Below are 15,425 nucleotides of genomic sequence, written 5' to 3' on the forward strand. Positions count from 1 at the left end.
TCAGTAGCATCTATAATAGTGACTTTAAGACCTTGAATTGAAATTTTTATTTTATATGGTTAAAAATACCTACCAGTTAGACCAACTACTGGATAAAGTATTTTCTTTCAAAGTGTTCCAAGAGCAAGTTTTCTTTTTTCCCTTTTTCTTTAGAAAAAGTGAAACTTCTGCCCTTAGTTTGAACAAATGCTTCAAGATTTGTCCTCTTGAAAGCCAGTGAACATCTGTGTGGTAATGAAGAGCTCTATATTCTGTTCCCAGTTCTTGACAATATCTTCTAAAAATGTGAAGATTCACATACCTGCGGGTGTTAAATTTGATGACTCTTATGATAGGTGAAAAAAATTTCTTTCAGGGTCATTGGAAGAGTCTGTTGCTTTTGCATGTTTGCATAAAAAGCTCTGAGACACAATAATACAAGGAATTTGCTTTTTTCATTAAAGTAGTAAAATATGGGAGGGAGAAAAATCTGAAATTGGAAAGCTTGTATAAACAAAAGTTGAGAACTATCTTTACATGTAACAGGAAAAAATAAAATACTTTATTTTATAAAAGTAGTAAAATATGAAGATGACCTGTATCACAGGGTCAGAAAAGATGTGGAGTGAACTGTTACCTCCCGGGATGAATGAAAGTTATATTGAGTTGAGCTCTGAGGAGAGACCACATTGAAAATCTTGCAACTTACTTCAAAGGAAGTTAAGGGAGATGGTGTGATTGAAGAAGTCAGATTCTCTCTTTTTTTTCAAATACTGAACTCGGCCCACAGGTGGTAAGGGCGTCAAACAATTGGCCAGAAGGAGATTACATTAATCTCTTTTCCAGCACTGTTTTTTTGCCTAAAGTCAGATCCAGGTCACAGTCTTGGGTGGTGGTCTCAGGTGGGGGAGGAGCTCAAGCATTCTGGAGCTTGTGGCCACATCGGAATGGGACTCTGTTCATAGTTCCAGGGCAGAAAAGCAGGCACACCCTTCCTTGCAGACCAGAGCACAGGCCAGGAGAAGAGTAAACATACTTCTCCTTAAACCATGTGCCTTTGGAAGAACTAAAACATAAATTCCTAGAAGTATCTCTGAAAACAGCTGCATGAACCCCATGAAGCATGGGATAGTTCACCCTCTACCCTGGAAGCAGTGCCCCACTTTAACAGAGAGTTAAAAATCAAGAGATAGGTTGGGAAAATGAGTAAACAGAAAAAATACTGATCATAGAAAGTTTCTGTGGTAACAAGGGAGATCAAAATACACCCTCAGAAGAAGATAACAAAGTCAAAGCTCCTTCATCCAAAGCTTCCAAGAAAAATATGAATTGGTCTTAAGCCATAGAAACACTCAAAAAGGACTTTTAAATTAAAGTAAGACAGGTAGAGGAAAAAGTGGAAAGAGAAATGAGAATGATACAAGAAAAGCATGGAAAAAAGTAAAAAAAACTTGGTAAAGAAGACACAAAAAAATACTGAAGAAAATAACACCTTAAAAAACAGACTGGGCCAAATTGTAAAAGAGGTACAAAATGAGGAAAAGAATACTTTGAGAAGGTTGGCCAAATGGAAAAGGAGGTACAAAAGCTCTCTGAAGAAAATAACTCCTTAAAATTAGGATGGAGCAAATGGAAGCTAATGACTTTATGAGAAATCAAGAAACAATAAAGCAGAACCAAAAGAATGAAAAAAAAATAGAAGGCAATGTGAAATCTCATTGGAAAAACAACTGACTTGGAAAATATATCCAAGAGATTTTTTTCCCAAGAACCAAAACCGTGACCTTGTTTGTACCACAGCAAGTTTAATAATGAAAAAAGCACCCTGTGTCACACCTCTCAGCAAATCCATCCTGATAAAAGAAGTTATGGAGCAGGAGTTCATTGCAGAAGGGCCTTTTGTCAGGATCAATCTGTAAACATTTTTTTGCTATATCAATTATCACTGCGGGAGCTTTGGACGGTGGCTTTCAAGAGACTCGGTTTATTCAACTTCAGGCAATTCCACACTGGCAAAGAGTGGGTTCTCATAGAACAGTTCCTGATGTCTTGGAATTAAATTAACCAAACATTTCACAATATGATATAGCTGATCAATATCAGAATCCTCAGGAAAAAAGGGGTTATCCCACGAACATTTCAATCAACAAACAACCAATGGCTCATATCAACAGCCTTGTGATCCTTTATGTCTCCAACCAAAAATTCTGGAGCCCTGTACCAATGAGTTGCCACATAATCAATGTACACTTCCTCGGGTTTTCCTAGCATGTGAACAAACCCAAAGTCACACAGCTTCACTATGCCAGACTCAGAGATCAGCATCTTCTCTGGCTTTATAACTCTGTATATAATATTGTGACTGTGATAAAATTCAATTCCTTTAATAATACAAGACAAATACTTTTTAACTCTTTGGTATTCCAGTTCATTTGGAAAGAGCTCCAAGTCATCAAGTATAGTGTGGTCCACAAATTCAAATACCAGGTAACAGAATTTCTTTTTCTTATACATTTCCAGGAGATTCACCAAATTCTCATGCCTCAATTGCTTCAATAGCTTGATTTCTCATGTGATAATCTTTCTGACTATTTTATCATCTTCACTCTCCAGGAATTTCTTGATGGCCACTATTCTTCCATTGTCTTTATTCCTATACTTCATCACTGCTCCATAGTTTCCCTTACCAACCAGGCCTAGTTTCTCATATTTCTCCATTTTAAAATAACAAAATCAAGAAGAATTTGTCTTGCTCTGAAGAGGAATCCTTTCTACATATCCAATCAAGTGGACATCCAGCCTCACCTGAAGACCCGCAGTAAAAAGAAATCTCTGAGCAGCCCCTCACACTTTTAGATAACTCTAATTAGAAGGTTTTTCCTTACATCAGGGTGAGGTTGAAACCAACCCATTTTTGCTCTGGTGCCTCAACTAGATGAGAACATGTTAATTGAATAAAAAAATCAGGACACTGGCCCTGGATTCAGGAGGACCTGAGCTCAAATCCAGCCTCAGACACTTGACACCTACTAGCTGTGTGACCCCTGGGCAAGTCACTCAACCCTCATTGACTCTCAAAATAATCAGAAGATAGCATTAACTGGGCTGGTAACCTTGTTCTGGTTGTGTGCAAGGCTGGGTGGTGCTCTAAGTCATGTGTATAAAAGGGAGTGCTATCTCAAAATGGGGCGGGGGGGGGGGGGAGGGGGAGGGAAGAGATCCTGAGCCTCTGAATTGGAGAGGTTGGAAAAGATTAGCAGGAAGCAAAGGGAGGCCTGATCTATGTCAGAGAACAGATATCCAGGGGAGTCATTAGCTCTACAGGCAGACAGGAAAGGGAAACCCAGATGAAGAAAAGTACCTCAAAAAGGTCATACCTTTCCCCAACTTCCCTTTCTCATGCCTGACACTTAACACAAATGTTTCCAGTAAACTGAATTTTTCCTCAGCCACAAATTGGCCAGGGGCTTACTAGATATAGATATAAATATAAATACTAAGCAGAGTTCAGCCTCTTCTGAGATGTTAGGATTGTGGCTCAACTCAGGATTTTTCATTTAAAATAAATTCCCTAGGGGCTGCTAGGTGGTGAAGTGGATAAAGCCCAGGAGGGATAATTTAAAATTATTGGACTACCTGAAAGCCATGATCAAAAAAAAGTGTCTAGACATCATCTTCCTAGGAATATTATAGCCAAATTCCAGAGCTCCCAGGTCAAGGAGAAAATATTGCAAGCAGCCATAAAGAAACAATTCAAATATTGTGGAGCCACAGTCAGGATAACACAAGATCTAGCAGCTTTTACATTAAAGGATCAGAGGGCTTGGAATATGATACTGCAGAGGGCAAAGGAACTGGGATTACAACCAAGAATCACCTACCCAGCAAAACTGAGTGAAAACTTCAAGGGAAAAAAATGGGAATTCATTGAAAGAGAAGACTTTTGGGCATTCTTTTTTTTTTTAAGTGAGGCAATTGGGGTTAAGTGACTTGCCCAGGGTCACACAGAGGCCAGATTTGAACTCAGGTACTCCTGACTCCAGGGCTGGTGCTCTATCCACTGAGCCACCTAGCTGCCCCCTAGACTTTTTCTTGTAACAACAAAACTGTCTTTTCACATTCTCATTCTATGAATGATCTTAAGGCTAAGATTACAAATTCAATCCTTTCCTAAGATGGGCCTCAGTACATGCCTATAAATGTCCTTGTGCTTACTGCCAAGGACTTGAGAAAGCAGATCACAGTAAGGGCACCGAGTAAGCACTCTAATTACTAAAGTAAGTGTTAAGTGTCTGAGGCTGGATTTGAACTCAAGTACTCCTGACTCCAGGGCCAGTGCTCTATCCACTGTGCCACCTAGCTGCCCCAAGGCATTCTTGATGAAAAGATCTGAGCTTAATAGAAAATTTAAATTTCAAATACATGAATCTAGAGAAGCATAAAAAGGTAAACAGGAAAAAGAAATCATGAGGGATATTCAAAGGTTAAATTGTTTACATTCCTACATGGGAAGATGATACTTGTAACTCCCAAGAACTTTCTAATTATTAGGGTAGCTTGATGTAGTATGTTTAGACAGGGGGCACAGGTGTGAGTGGAATATGAAGGGATGATATCTTTTAAAAATAAAATTAAGGGGTGAGAAAGGAATGCATTGAGAGAAAGGGAAAGGGAGATGTGGAATATGGTAAAGTGTCTTACAGAAAAGAAACAAGAAAAAGCTTATACAGTGGAGGGGAAGATGGAGGAGGTGCTGGGTAGTGAGTGGACCTTACTCTCATCAGAATTGGCTCAAAGTGGAAATAACATGCACACTCAATTGAGTATTTACCCTGCAGGAAAGTAGGAAAGGAAGGGGATAAGGGGGGAGAGATGATAGAAGGAAGGGCAGATTGGGGGAGGGGGCAGTCAAAAGCAAAACACCTTTGAGGAGAGAAAGGGTGAAAGGAGATAGAAAATAGAGTAAATAACACTGGGAGGAAGTAGGATGGAGGGAAATTCAGTTAGCAATAGTTAACTGCGAAATGATCTCAGAAAAACCTGGAAAGACTTACACTAGCTGATGCAAAGTGAGCTGCACTCTATACAAAGTAACAACAATATTGTAAGATGATCAGCTGTGAATGATTTGGCAATTTTCAGCAATGCAATGATTCAAGATACCTCTGAAGGACTTATGAAAAATGTGATCCATCTCCAGAAAGAAAACTGATGGTGTCTGAAGCATATTTTTAAAATTTTCTTTTTCTTAAGTTTTTCTCTGTTTTCTTTCACAACCTGACTAATGTGGAAATGTTTTGCATGACTACACATGTATACCTTATATTGAATTTCTTGCATTATTATTATTATTATTTTTTTTTTTGGTGAGGCAATTGGGGTTAAGTGACTTGCCCAGGTCACACAGCTAGTAAGTGTCAAGTGTCTGAGGCTGCATTTGAATGCCAGTCCTCCTGAATTCAGGGCTGGTGCTCTATTCACTGTGCCACCTAGCTGCCCTGAATTGCTTGCATTCTTAAGGGAAGGAGGGTAGGGAAGGAGCAAGGAAGAGAATTTGGAACACAAAGTTTTAAAAATGAACATTAAAATTGTTTTTACGTGTAATTGGGGGAAAAATAAAATTCTAAATAAATGGAAAAAAAGACAAAAAAAGAATTACATAAAAAGCATTCTGAACTGAAAGCTTTAAGAATTTCTACAAGCAAGGGGAATAAAAGAAAACATCCCAGAGGAATAAAAAGGAGTCTGAGAGTCAACAATCTTCAAATAAAACCCAGTGGAAGGAGCTACTCAGTATTTTGGAGTAAATGATAAGTTTGAACCCCTCATAAGTAATAGGGCTCTTCTGAAGTCAGGACTTGAAGTGCACATCAACAAATCTTAGCTGAAGGGGATATTGAGAAAGCTGAAGAACCTATTGGTTAGCTGCTCAGGAGCTTGGGGCAAAAACTGCTTGCCGCAACTTTGTAAAGCTAAAAAAAGTTGCTGAAATTGCACTGGGGGGTTTAAAAAAAGAAATTTCCATGGATGCTTGAATCAAAGAAGAGTTGGAAAACCAAAAGCAACATGGGATATATGTAACTAGGCCTTTGTCCTTGAAAAGTGAAAATAGTCAGTATGTTACTATTCAAATGGAACCAACTAAATATGCTAACAGGGAAGGTAAACATCAGATTAGTGAGCCAAGTCTCCATATTTTTTCAATCTTCTAAAAATGTATATTATCTTAACAATAGTTTTTCTTAAGAAATGTGAGAATATGGGGGCAGCTAGGTGGCACAGTGGATAGAGCACTGGCCCTGGAGTCAGGAGTACCTGAGTTCAAATCCAGCCTCAGACACTTAACACTTACTAGCTGTGTGACCCTGGGAAAGTCACTTAACCCCAATTGCCTCACTAAAAAAAAAAAGAAATGTGAGAATACATATAGTCAAGAAAAAACACAAGGAATGTAATGTGTACATATATCAATACTTAAAGTATTAATTGATACAGATATACCTGCTATTAATTCACATTGAAAGCCTTCTTTGTGCCACTAGTAAATAGCATTTTTAAAAAATTGCTGGGACCAAAATAATTTAGTCTTCTGGTAACTTCCTTCTAGTAATGAGCCTTTCCAAGCACGGTTAGTTTGGCGGCCAGAACAGGTATACTCCGTCAACAAGCTTTGCTTGAACTTGCTGGCTCGGATCACTTTCACTGATAAGGCATCAGATGGATTTTATTGAAGAAATATATTTATATACAACATAAATTATTTGCTTTTTCCTATTTAATGAATGTTTAGCGATTAAGATCCATGTAAATTAAATATTTCTGGTCATAAATTATCTTGATGGATTTTCTTTTTTAAACAGTTGTATTTATTTGGTAGCATGTTGGTCATAAGTGTGCCAAAGGAAAAAATAACAAGACCAGCTAAGAAACATTTAATTCTAATAAGTGATATTTTGTCTAAATATTCTTTTCTAGAAAATTGGGAATGTTTTTCCTTGTAGCTGCCTGGTAAAAGTCCATTATAATTTTAAGTAGCTTTGAGGATGAAAAATACCTTACAGTTTGCTTTGATTTAAATTCTGCCTGAGCATAGACATAGACTACCCACCTCTCAGTGTCTCTTTTATCCCCATGATTCTTTGAATCTGATGTTCTCCTTAGCATATCAATTGTGAAGTTCAGATATTGCCATTAAATAGATAATTACTTTGACATTATTTGGAAAATAATCCCTTAAATTCTTTAAACGTGGTTTGGATTAATTCCATTCATTCCCTCTATTAGATAGATAGACAAATAGATATTTAATTATTTTGTAGAGTGGATACCTTGAAGATAATCTTACTTGTCATGATGGAATATGTGAAATTATGCAGAATTCTAAAGTGAGCTACAAAAGATCTTTTAGAGAACATGTAAGCCAAACCACAGATGGGTGTTTATTCTTTGCATCAAGTTTTCTGAAAGAAAAGATATTGCAGTGTTGGTCTTGATGTTTAGTGGTGAAGAACTTATCACTATTGTCTTCTTTGTTTTGTTTTGTTTTATTTTGTTTTGTTTTGTTTTGTTTTTTTGCGGGGCAATGGGGGTTAAGTGACTTGCCCAGGGTCACACAGCTAGTTAAGTGTCAAGTGTCTGAGGCCGGATTTGAACTCAGGTACTTCTGAATCCAAGGCCGGTGCTTTATCCACCTACCATTGTCTTCTGAAGCCAAATAATCCTAATTTCTTTAGATGACTTCCAGTTATCTAATATAAACCATCTCAGGGTTATACAAAGTTCATACTGTGAAAAAACAAACTCAGATTCTTTGTGAAATATTCAAGGACCTAGAAGGCAGCTATGCCTTTAAGAAAGCCATAGATAGATAGATAGACAGACAAATAGACCGACATAGAGATATATAGATATGGACACATATATACATTCTATACATATACATACACATATATACATACACACACACACACACATATATAAAATCTGATTTTTTAGAAGATAAATTTTAACACGTATCTCAAAATGTTTTTTGGAATCACAGACTATTAGAACTGAAGGCTTTTATGGTTAGAAAACCCAAGGCTCAGAGACATTATATGACTTGCACTAAGCCACAGAGTAAGTAAGTAGCAGAACCAGGCTTATAACCAAGGTTAATTGCCAATCCAATGTTCTTTAGATTACATGGTAGTTTCTAATCAATGTGATTTGATTTTTACATAACTTTTCTGGAACAGTTGTATAGTGAAATATACCTGTACTATCCAGAGAATTAAGCAAGTTTGCATCATGGGCATTAATGTTGCTTTTTATGTTCGTGGGACAGGGAATTATCCTTTGATATTATAGAAATCATTATATATTATATATTATAGAAATCATTATATAAATATATATATTATAGATCAAAGAAATGATTTCTTATATTCATTGAGGAAAAGGAATTTCAGGAGGTCTTTTACCCAGTTTTATATTTTTTATTATAATTTTTATAATTCATTTTACATAAATAAGAATCTGAACTGAATAGCTTGTTTTTCAATTTCTATTTTTCTCTTTATATGTGACATATTTTTGAGGGTACAATTATATGCCATTTATAGAATCCCTTTTATTATTCAGTTATTCTAAGTATCTAATAGAGATAAAACACACCATAATGCCAACCACTGTATAGACTTGTTCTATAAGAAAATATCCAACATTTTGTTCAGAAGAAATTTTCCATAGCAGCAGGTATTATTTCTCTGTTTTATCAGTTAGATTGTTTAAAAATATAACCTTCTAGAAAACAATAGTGAAATTTAATGTGTTACTAAGTGTCACAGGATCTCCATCTATACAAGGAGTATGAAATTTTCTTCCCAGTCAAGGTTTTGATTCAAAAAAAATAAGTTCACTGTTTCCAAAATGCCGATTGCCTTTGGAGTTTTCAAAGGGGACTCAAAGAATAAGAATTCTTTCAAGGCATCAGCAGGCACTAAGTGAATAAAAATAAGGAGCTGGCAATAATGAAAGATATCTGCATTCAGTTGTATACTGAAGAATGGTGAGTCTGACAATTCCCAATGACCTCTTTCATAATGTTAAAAGAAATAATAACTATTCTAGAACTTATCACATTGATTGACAATGGAACCACTTCCAATTTTTTCCTCAATTTCAGTCCACAAATAAGATCAGATTTCCAATGCATGTGGCTTTACTAAAGTCTCCCTAGTAATGAATGACTTTCTTTTGTTTAAGCTAGTAAACAATTTTATATGATACTTCAAGAAAAAGGTTTGCATTTTTTAAGGCAAATCCAAATTTTGGAAGTGTCCTAGCTTTTTCAAATTGATTTTTCTGCATAGTAAAAGAACCTTTATGTAGATCTGAGTTCAAATGCTGCCTCAGACACTTAATAGTTGTGTGACTCTGGGGAAAAAAATCACTGAATCTCTGCCTCAGTTTCCTCTTCTATAAAATGGGCACTTACTTCTCAAGCTTGTTTTGAGGACCAAATGATCTAATATCTGTAAAAGTGTTTAGCATATTGTCTGGAACATAGGAGGTACTATATAAATGTTTATTTCTTCCCCGTCATACTCAAGTTTCTTCATCTGTAAAAAGGAGCTAATAATAGTACTGATTTTGCAAAGACTGAAATGAAGGGATTACAATGTGGAAAGGATTAAAATGAGATAATAATTGTAAAGTGCCTTGCAAACCTTGAAGTACATTATAAATCATAGTTATTATTTTCAATATGGATAGATGTGAGGTATTCTCAGTTTTCCATACTTCATAAGAAATTTCTGACGTAAAAACACTGCAACTTTTGTGTCCTGTCATATTTGTTAATGTAACTACATCCATTTGATACACAATTTTTATCATATTTCCCTTTCTTCAAAATTCTGACTTAAATTGGGTCTACAAGCCATAAAATTTTTTGATTTAACTGGTATTTTCAAAGAATGTTTTTATATATCTGCATAGAAATTAGACATTTGTATGTTAATTAAGTAAAACATAAGACATTTAAGAAATTTGTATGACAGGTAGATAAAATAAGGCAGATGTTACAATTTATCCAAAGTTCTAACACTGTTATTGGCTTTTAATTCTTTTATCTGGAAAAGGAAATGGCAAACCACTCTAGTACCTTTGCCAAGAAAACCCCAAATGGGGTCACAAAGAGTCTGATTTGACTGAAACAACTGAAGCCACTGAACAGCAATTCTATAGATAAGCAGATTATAGTGGCAGCTCAGGAGTTATGTTCTTCCTAGAATTCAGCTATTGTCACATGTGTCTGTGCCTTCCTATAAACAATGGTTCTCATTTCTGATATTGTTTGCAGTTTCCTTGTGGTCATTTAAAAATGTGTGGTATTTTCATAGAATAATAATATATAAACACTATTTTTACAACATACTATGTTTTCAACATATGCCTTTGCTCCATAACACAAGGTACAAAAACAGTACTATGAGAAAAAAACACACAAAAAACCCCCTCAACTCACAGAACTTACAAATCAGTTTGTGACTTGTATCAATTTGTATCATGAAATTTGTTTGCAACAATATGAATTAGCTTTAAATAACAAACTTTAACAGTTATTTCCACCTTCAGATGTGTTTGAACTTGCCTGATCTACACTGTAGTCTATGCACTTATGTTGTAAAATTCTGTGTCCCTTCACAGAGAACAATAAATTCATTTGAACTGCCTGGTTTTATAAAACTTATAAAAAATGAAAACAACTAACCTCCTTTGGGGAAGCTTGGTGGGCACAGTAGCTGGAGTACCAGGCATAGAGTCAGGAAGAATCATCATTCTGAATTAAAATCCAGCCTCAGACACTTAATAGCTATTCGACCCTGGGCAAGTCACTTAACCCTGCTTCCTCAGTTTCCTCATTTGTAAAAGGAACTGAGAAGGAAATGGCAAATCACTCCAGTCTCTTTGCCAAGAAAACTCCAAGTGGGGTCATAAAGAGTTAGACACGATTGAAAAGCCTGAATAACAAAAACCTCCTTCCATATATTAACAAAAGATGTAGAATATTGGAAAATAACATTTGATGTTCATCTTACTGATATATGTTCTCAAATGTGAATATAAGACTTCACTGTTTGGCAGCTCGATACTAGCTCAGAATTGCTAATACTTGGCCAACTTTGTTGCTTGTGCATTTGTAAACAAACAGACTACTATCACATGTGATCTAGAAGCAGGTCTAATAATGATAGTAATTTTGAAATTGTGGTCAGTGCAACTGATGTTTCAAGATATTTGTAACATTTGTAATGTGATATGAAACTATCTGTCAAAATCACAGGCACAACTAATGCTACAGTGGTTTATTGCCTACATTCATGAATAAAGGAAAAAATAAATCAGTTAGTGAAAATAAAATTCAGATTTGTGAAAAATAAAGTTGTAATTTTTCTCATCCAAGTTCTTAGCCCCTCTGAAATTTATCCACAGACCCCTTAGAGTATTCATGGACTCTGCTCTAAAGGTCTGGGAACAGCGTGCCTGCATTTTTTGCAATATTCAGGAACCTGCTCCATTGTGAACATTGCTCCTTCTACTTCTACTTCTCCTTCTTCCTCTCCCGATGGATAGATGCCTAGAGAAGCCATATATGGTGTTTACATTTCCTCTATCCCAGGACATCTCATGGGTTTTGGCTTCACTTGACACTAGGATGGGCTATTCCCAGTATTGTCCAAATTTAAGAGAATATGATTTTGAGATGAGATTTGTAAGTGAATAGGTCGAGTTCGTGGCACTTCTAGGGAATAATTCACCAAATTCAGTCACTAAAAAAGTAGTGAGGGGGCAGCTAGGTGGCACAGTGGATAAAAGCACCGCCCCTGGATTCAGGAGGACCTAAGTTTAAATCTGGCCTCAGATACTTGACACTTACTAGCTGTGTGACATTTGGCAAGTCACTTAACCCTCATTGCCCTGCACAAAAAAGTAGTGAATGAGCCTGAATAAAGATGGGGAAATGTATGTGATCTAAGCAGACCTGGGTTTCCACAATAGAGTCTTTGTTCTTTGTTGAATTCCCATGCTGCCTTCCATGACTCTGTTCCCCTCTAATGTGTGATGAGTGGCCCAGATTTCCTTTTCAAAAGTCATTCCCAATTCATAAAGTCTAGTATTTGTTGAGACTCTCATATGTCTGCCAGTTGAATTTATAGGTAAAATCCATAGGCCAGAAGGTGAGCTTCCAAAGACAGTAACATCTGCATTGCATTATTCTTGGAAAATTCTGGGTCAATAGGAATCAGGTCCAGTCCTACCATAAGTGTATGGTGTAACAACAGAGATACTAGGTGGTGTAGTGGATAGAGTGTTGGACCTGAGGTCAGGAAGATTAGGCACTTATTAGGTAGATGATCTTGGGCAAATTACTTAACTTCTGCCTCAGCTAGTAAAATGGGGATGAAGGTAGCATCTATCTCCCAGGGTTGTTTTGAGGATAAAACAAGGTATTTGTAAAGTACTTCACAAACCTTAAAGTTATATATGAATTTTAACTATTGTTATTGTTGTTGTTATATCCTTGTACCCACTGGTCTATCAGTATTAAGCTGTGGTAAGTAGTAGATGAATTCTTAACCTTTTTTTTTTTTTTTTGGTTTTGTGGGGCAATGAGGGTTAAGCGACTTACCCAGGGTCACACAGCTAGTAAGTATCAAGTGTCTAAGACTGGATTTAAACCCAGGTCCTCCTGAATCCAGGGTCAGTGCTTTATCCACTGTACCACCTAGCTGCCCCCTTAACCTTTTTTTTGAAGTATTATCCAGAATGTGGCTGTGAACTATGATTCCCTCTCTAAGAAAATCTGTATGAGGAACCCTCATAGGTAAATGACCTTTAGAAAACACCATGCTACAAGGTAAATAAAAAGAACAACTACACAGTAAAAAAATCAGAAGTGGATGTAACAAAGTCACAAAGATTCAGTGGGACTTAAATGAAGAGATATGAGAAGACAGCTCTAATCCCACCTCTTCATGGAGGTAGGAGGCACACAGGTGTTATACATTGCATAGGTTTTCAGCCTTTTTCAATGTATTGTTCAATGATGCAGATTCCCCTCTCCCCCTTAAAAACACTGTGTTATATGAGATGGCTCTCTGGGAAGGGGAGTGGGAGCAATACTTGGGATAACTGATGATGTAAGAAACAAAAGCTATCAACAAAAACTTATTTTAAGAAAAACAAAAAAGTATTGTCTATGATACAGATGACAACTTGGAAAATAGGATTAAGGGGAACATTTTGAAGTTCTCCACTACATTGAGGATAATAGTATTCCTCCTTCAATGGTGGTAACTGAGTTATAAAAGCATGATTAAGGAGGGACCACTGATGAATATAGGAATGTCTATGGTTTCTATCAGAATCTCTTCATAAATTTGTGCCAATCACAGATTCAGACATAATGCCAGATATCCTGAACCCAGTCAGGGCATCATTGATACTATCAGGTTTCATTTTGGGTTTTTGGGTTTTCCAGTTCATTCTAGAGGTTATCATAATGATGCTACAATACCTTCTCTTGATAGTGCAGTGACAATTCCAACCCATTCCTGGAAGAACCACAGCTGGATTACTTCCTGCTTCCTTACTAATGCAACACAGATCCAGGAGACATGACAGTCGATACTGAGCTGCTTCCTCTTCAGGTCCCAAATCCTGAGCCAGTGTATCAGCTAGGACATTTCTTATTTTAGGCACATGAGACATGAATGAAGCAGAAGAAAGGTTAAAGATAACAATACCTACTGGGTATGATGTTATAGGGGGCACAGTGGATAGAATGTCTGGCCTGGAGTCAAGAAGTGTCACCTTCCCTAGTTCAAATCTGGCCTCAAATACTTACTAGCTGTGCGATCCTGGACAAGTCACTTAAACCTTTTTGCCTCAATTTCCTCATCTGTAAAATAAGCTGGAGAAACGGCAAAGTCCTCCAATATCTTTGCCACAAAAACCTAAACTGGGTCATTAAGAGTTAGACATGGCTGAAACAACTGAACAACAACCATGATGCCACTGGGTGAACTAAATCTCCCTATAATAAGCTGAGATTTTATGACTTCTTACCAAATGAATGAAACTATATGAATGAATGAGCATTTATTAAGCACTCACTCTCTACCAGCACTGTTAGAACCATAACTAGGAGCTCAGCACCCTCCAAATACTGTCACCAAATCTCTAAGGCAGGATTGATAGCAAGCAGGCCTTAGTCCATCATGGTTTATTTCCTTCCTACTGAGTCAACTAACAAAAGCAATATGTGACTAGAAAGTCTATGAACATTCTACTTTTCCATCAAACTGTAAATCAACAGTACCTCGATAGCCACCTGGTGGTATCTGTCACCACAAAAAAAACCAACCTGGTTTTGGATGTCTTAGCAAGAACATAGCCATGAAGGCTCTCATGTGTAGAAAGATCCCCTCCTCCTGCCCAACATTTCTCATGAGTAATATTTCCTTTTTTTAGTGAAGGGTTCTGTCAACTGTGAGAATAAACTGTAAGATTTCATCATCCCAAGGGAACTCTGCAGGGCTTTAATTCTTGCTGGCAGAATCCAGTCTTATATGACCTATACCTGTTGGGATGATTTATAATCCTTTTGGATTCAAGAAAAATTTGAACAACATTTTCTGGCTCTGCTGGAAGATAGACTTATAAGAGAACCATCATGAAGCAACTGGGAGAGTACTTCTTAAACCTGCATAATATGCTCCTGCTCTTATTTGGGGGGAAAAATCAGAATTTTGTGCAAATTGGCTATAGTGTATTCATCTAGAAAATCTGCTGAAATCTCATTAATCAACTATTGGAATGTGTTTCCTCTCCTTCTTCAATTATTCCTACAGCACTTCTTCTGAGTTTTCTCCTTTGCCTTCATCATGCCTTATTTTTTGTTATATTTACCTTTGTAATGTTTCATCCCCTGCCCCAGATGACTATAAGGGCAACGACTATATAGCATTTGATCTTTGTATCCCTAATGTTTTTTTTTTTTTTTTGAAAAAGGAAGTCTAGACTTATAATTTCATCCTAATAGAGCACTCACTCATAGCATAGGAACATCCTCCACTTATGCAGAACAGTAATATTTCTGCAACTTAAAGTCTTAAAGAGTGTCCTGGACCATGACTAAGAGATTAACTGCCTTATATATTGTCACACATCTTGTATATATCAAAGGAACGACTCAAATTTAGATTTTTCTGGCTCTAAGACTGGTCCTCTGTTCGATATGTCACACAGACTCTTGCCATACTCATTTAGGCACCTGACTTGTTAAACTTAATTGGATGGTTACAAATAACTTGACTAATCTAAAGGAAATGATCTTTTTAAATTGTCCAAACAACTTCTAAAAGGTGTGGTTCTTACAGAAAAAAACACCCCACGAA

General features: G+C 36.6%; 2 pseudogenes; one reads left to right on the forward strand and one right to left on the reverse strand.

The window, feature by feature from the left end:
• Positions 1–1,784: 1,784 nt before the first annotated feature.
• On the reverse strand, positions 1,785–2,697 carry LOC122738404 (annotated as a pseudogene).
• Positions 2,698–3,659: 962 nt separating this feature from the next.
• Positions 3,660–6,060, forward strand: LOC122744305 (annotated as a pseudogene).
• The last annotated feature ends 9,365 nt before the right edge of the window (positions 6,061–15,425 follow it).

The sequence above is a fragment of the Dromiciops gliroides genome, chromosome 2 (assembly GCF_019393635.1).
Source record: "Dromiciops gliroides isolate mDroGli1 chromosome 2, mDroGli1.pri, whole genome shotgun sequence".
NCBI classification, from domain to species: domain Eukaryota; kingdom Metazoa; phylum Chordata; class Mammalia; order Microbiotheria; family Microbiotheriidae; genus Dromiciops; species Dromiciops gliroides.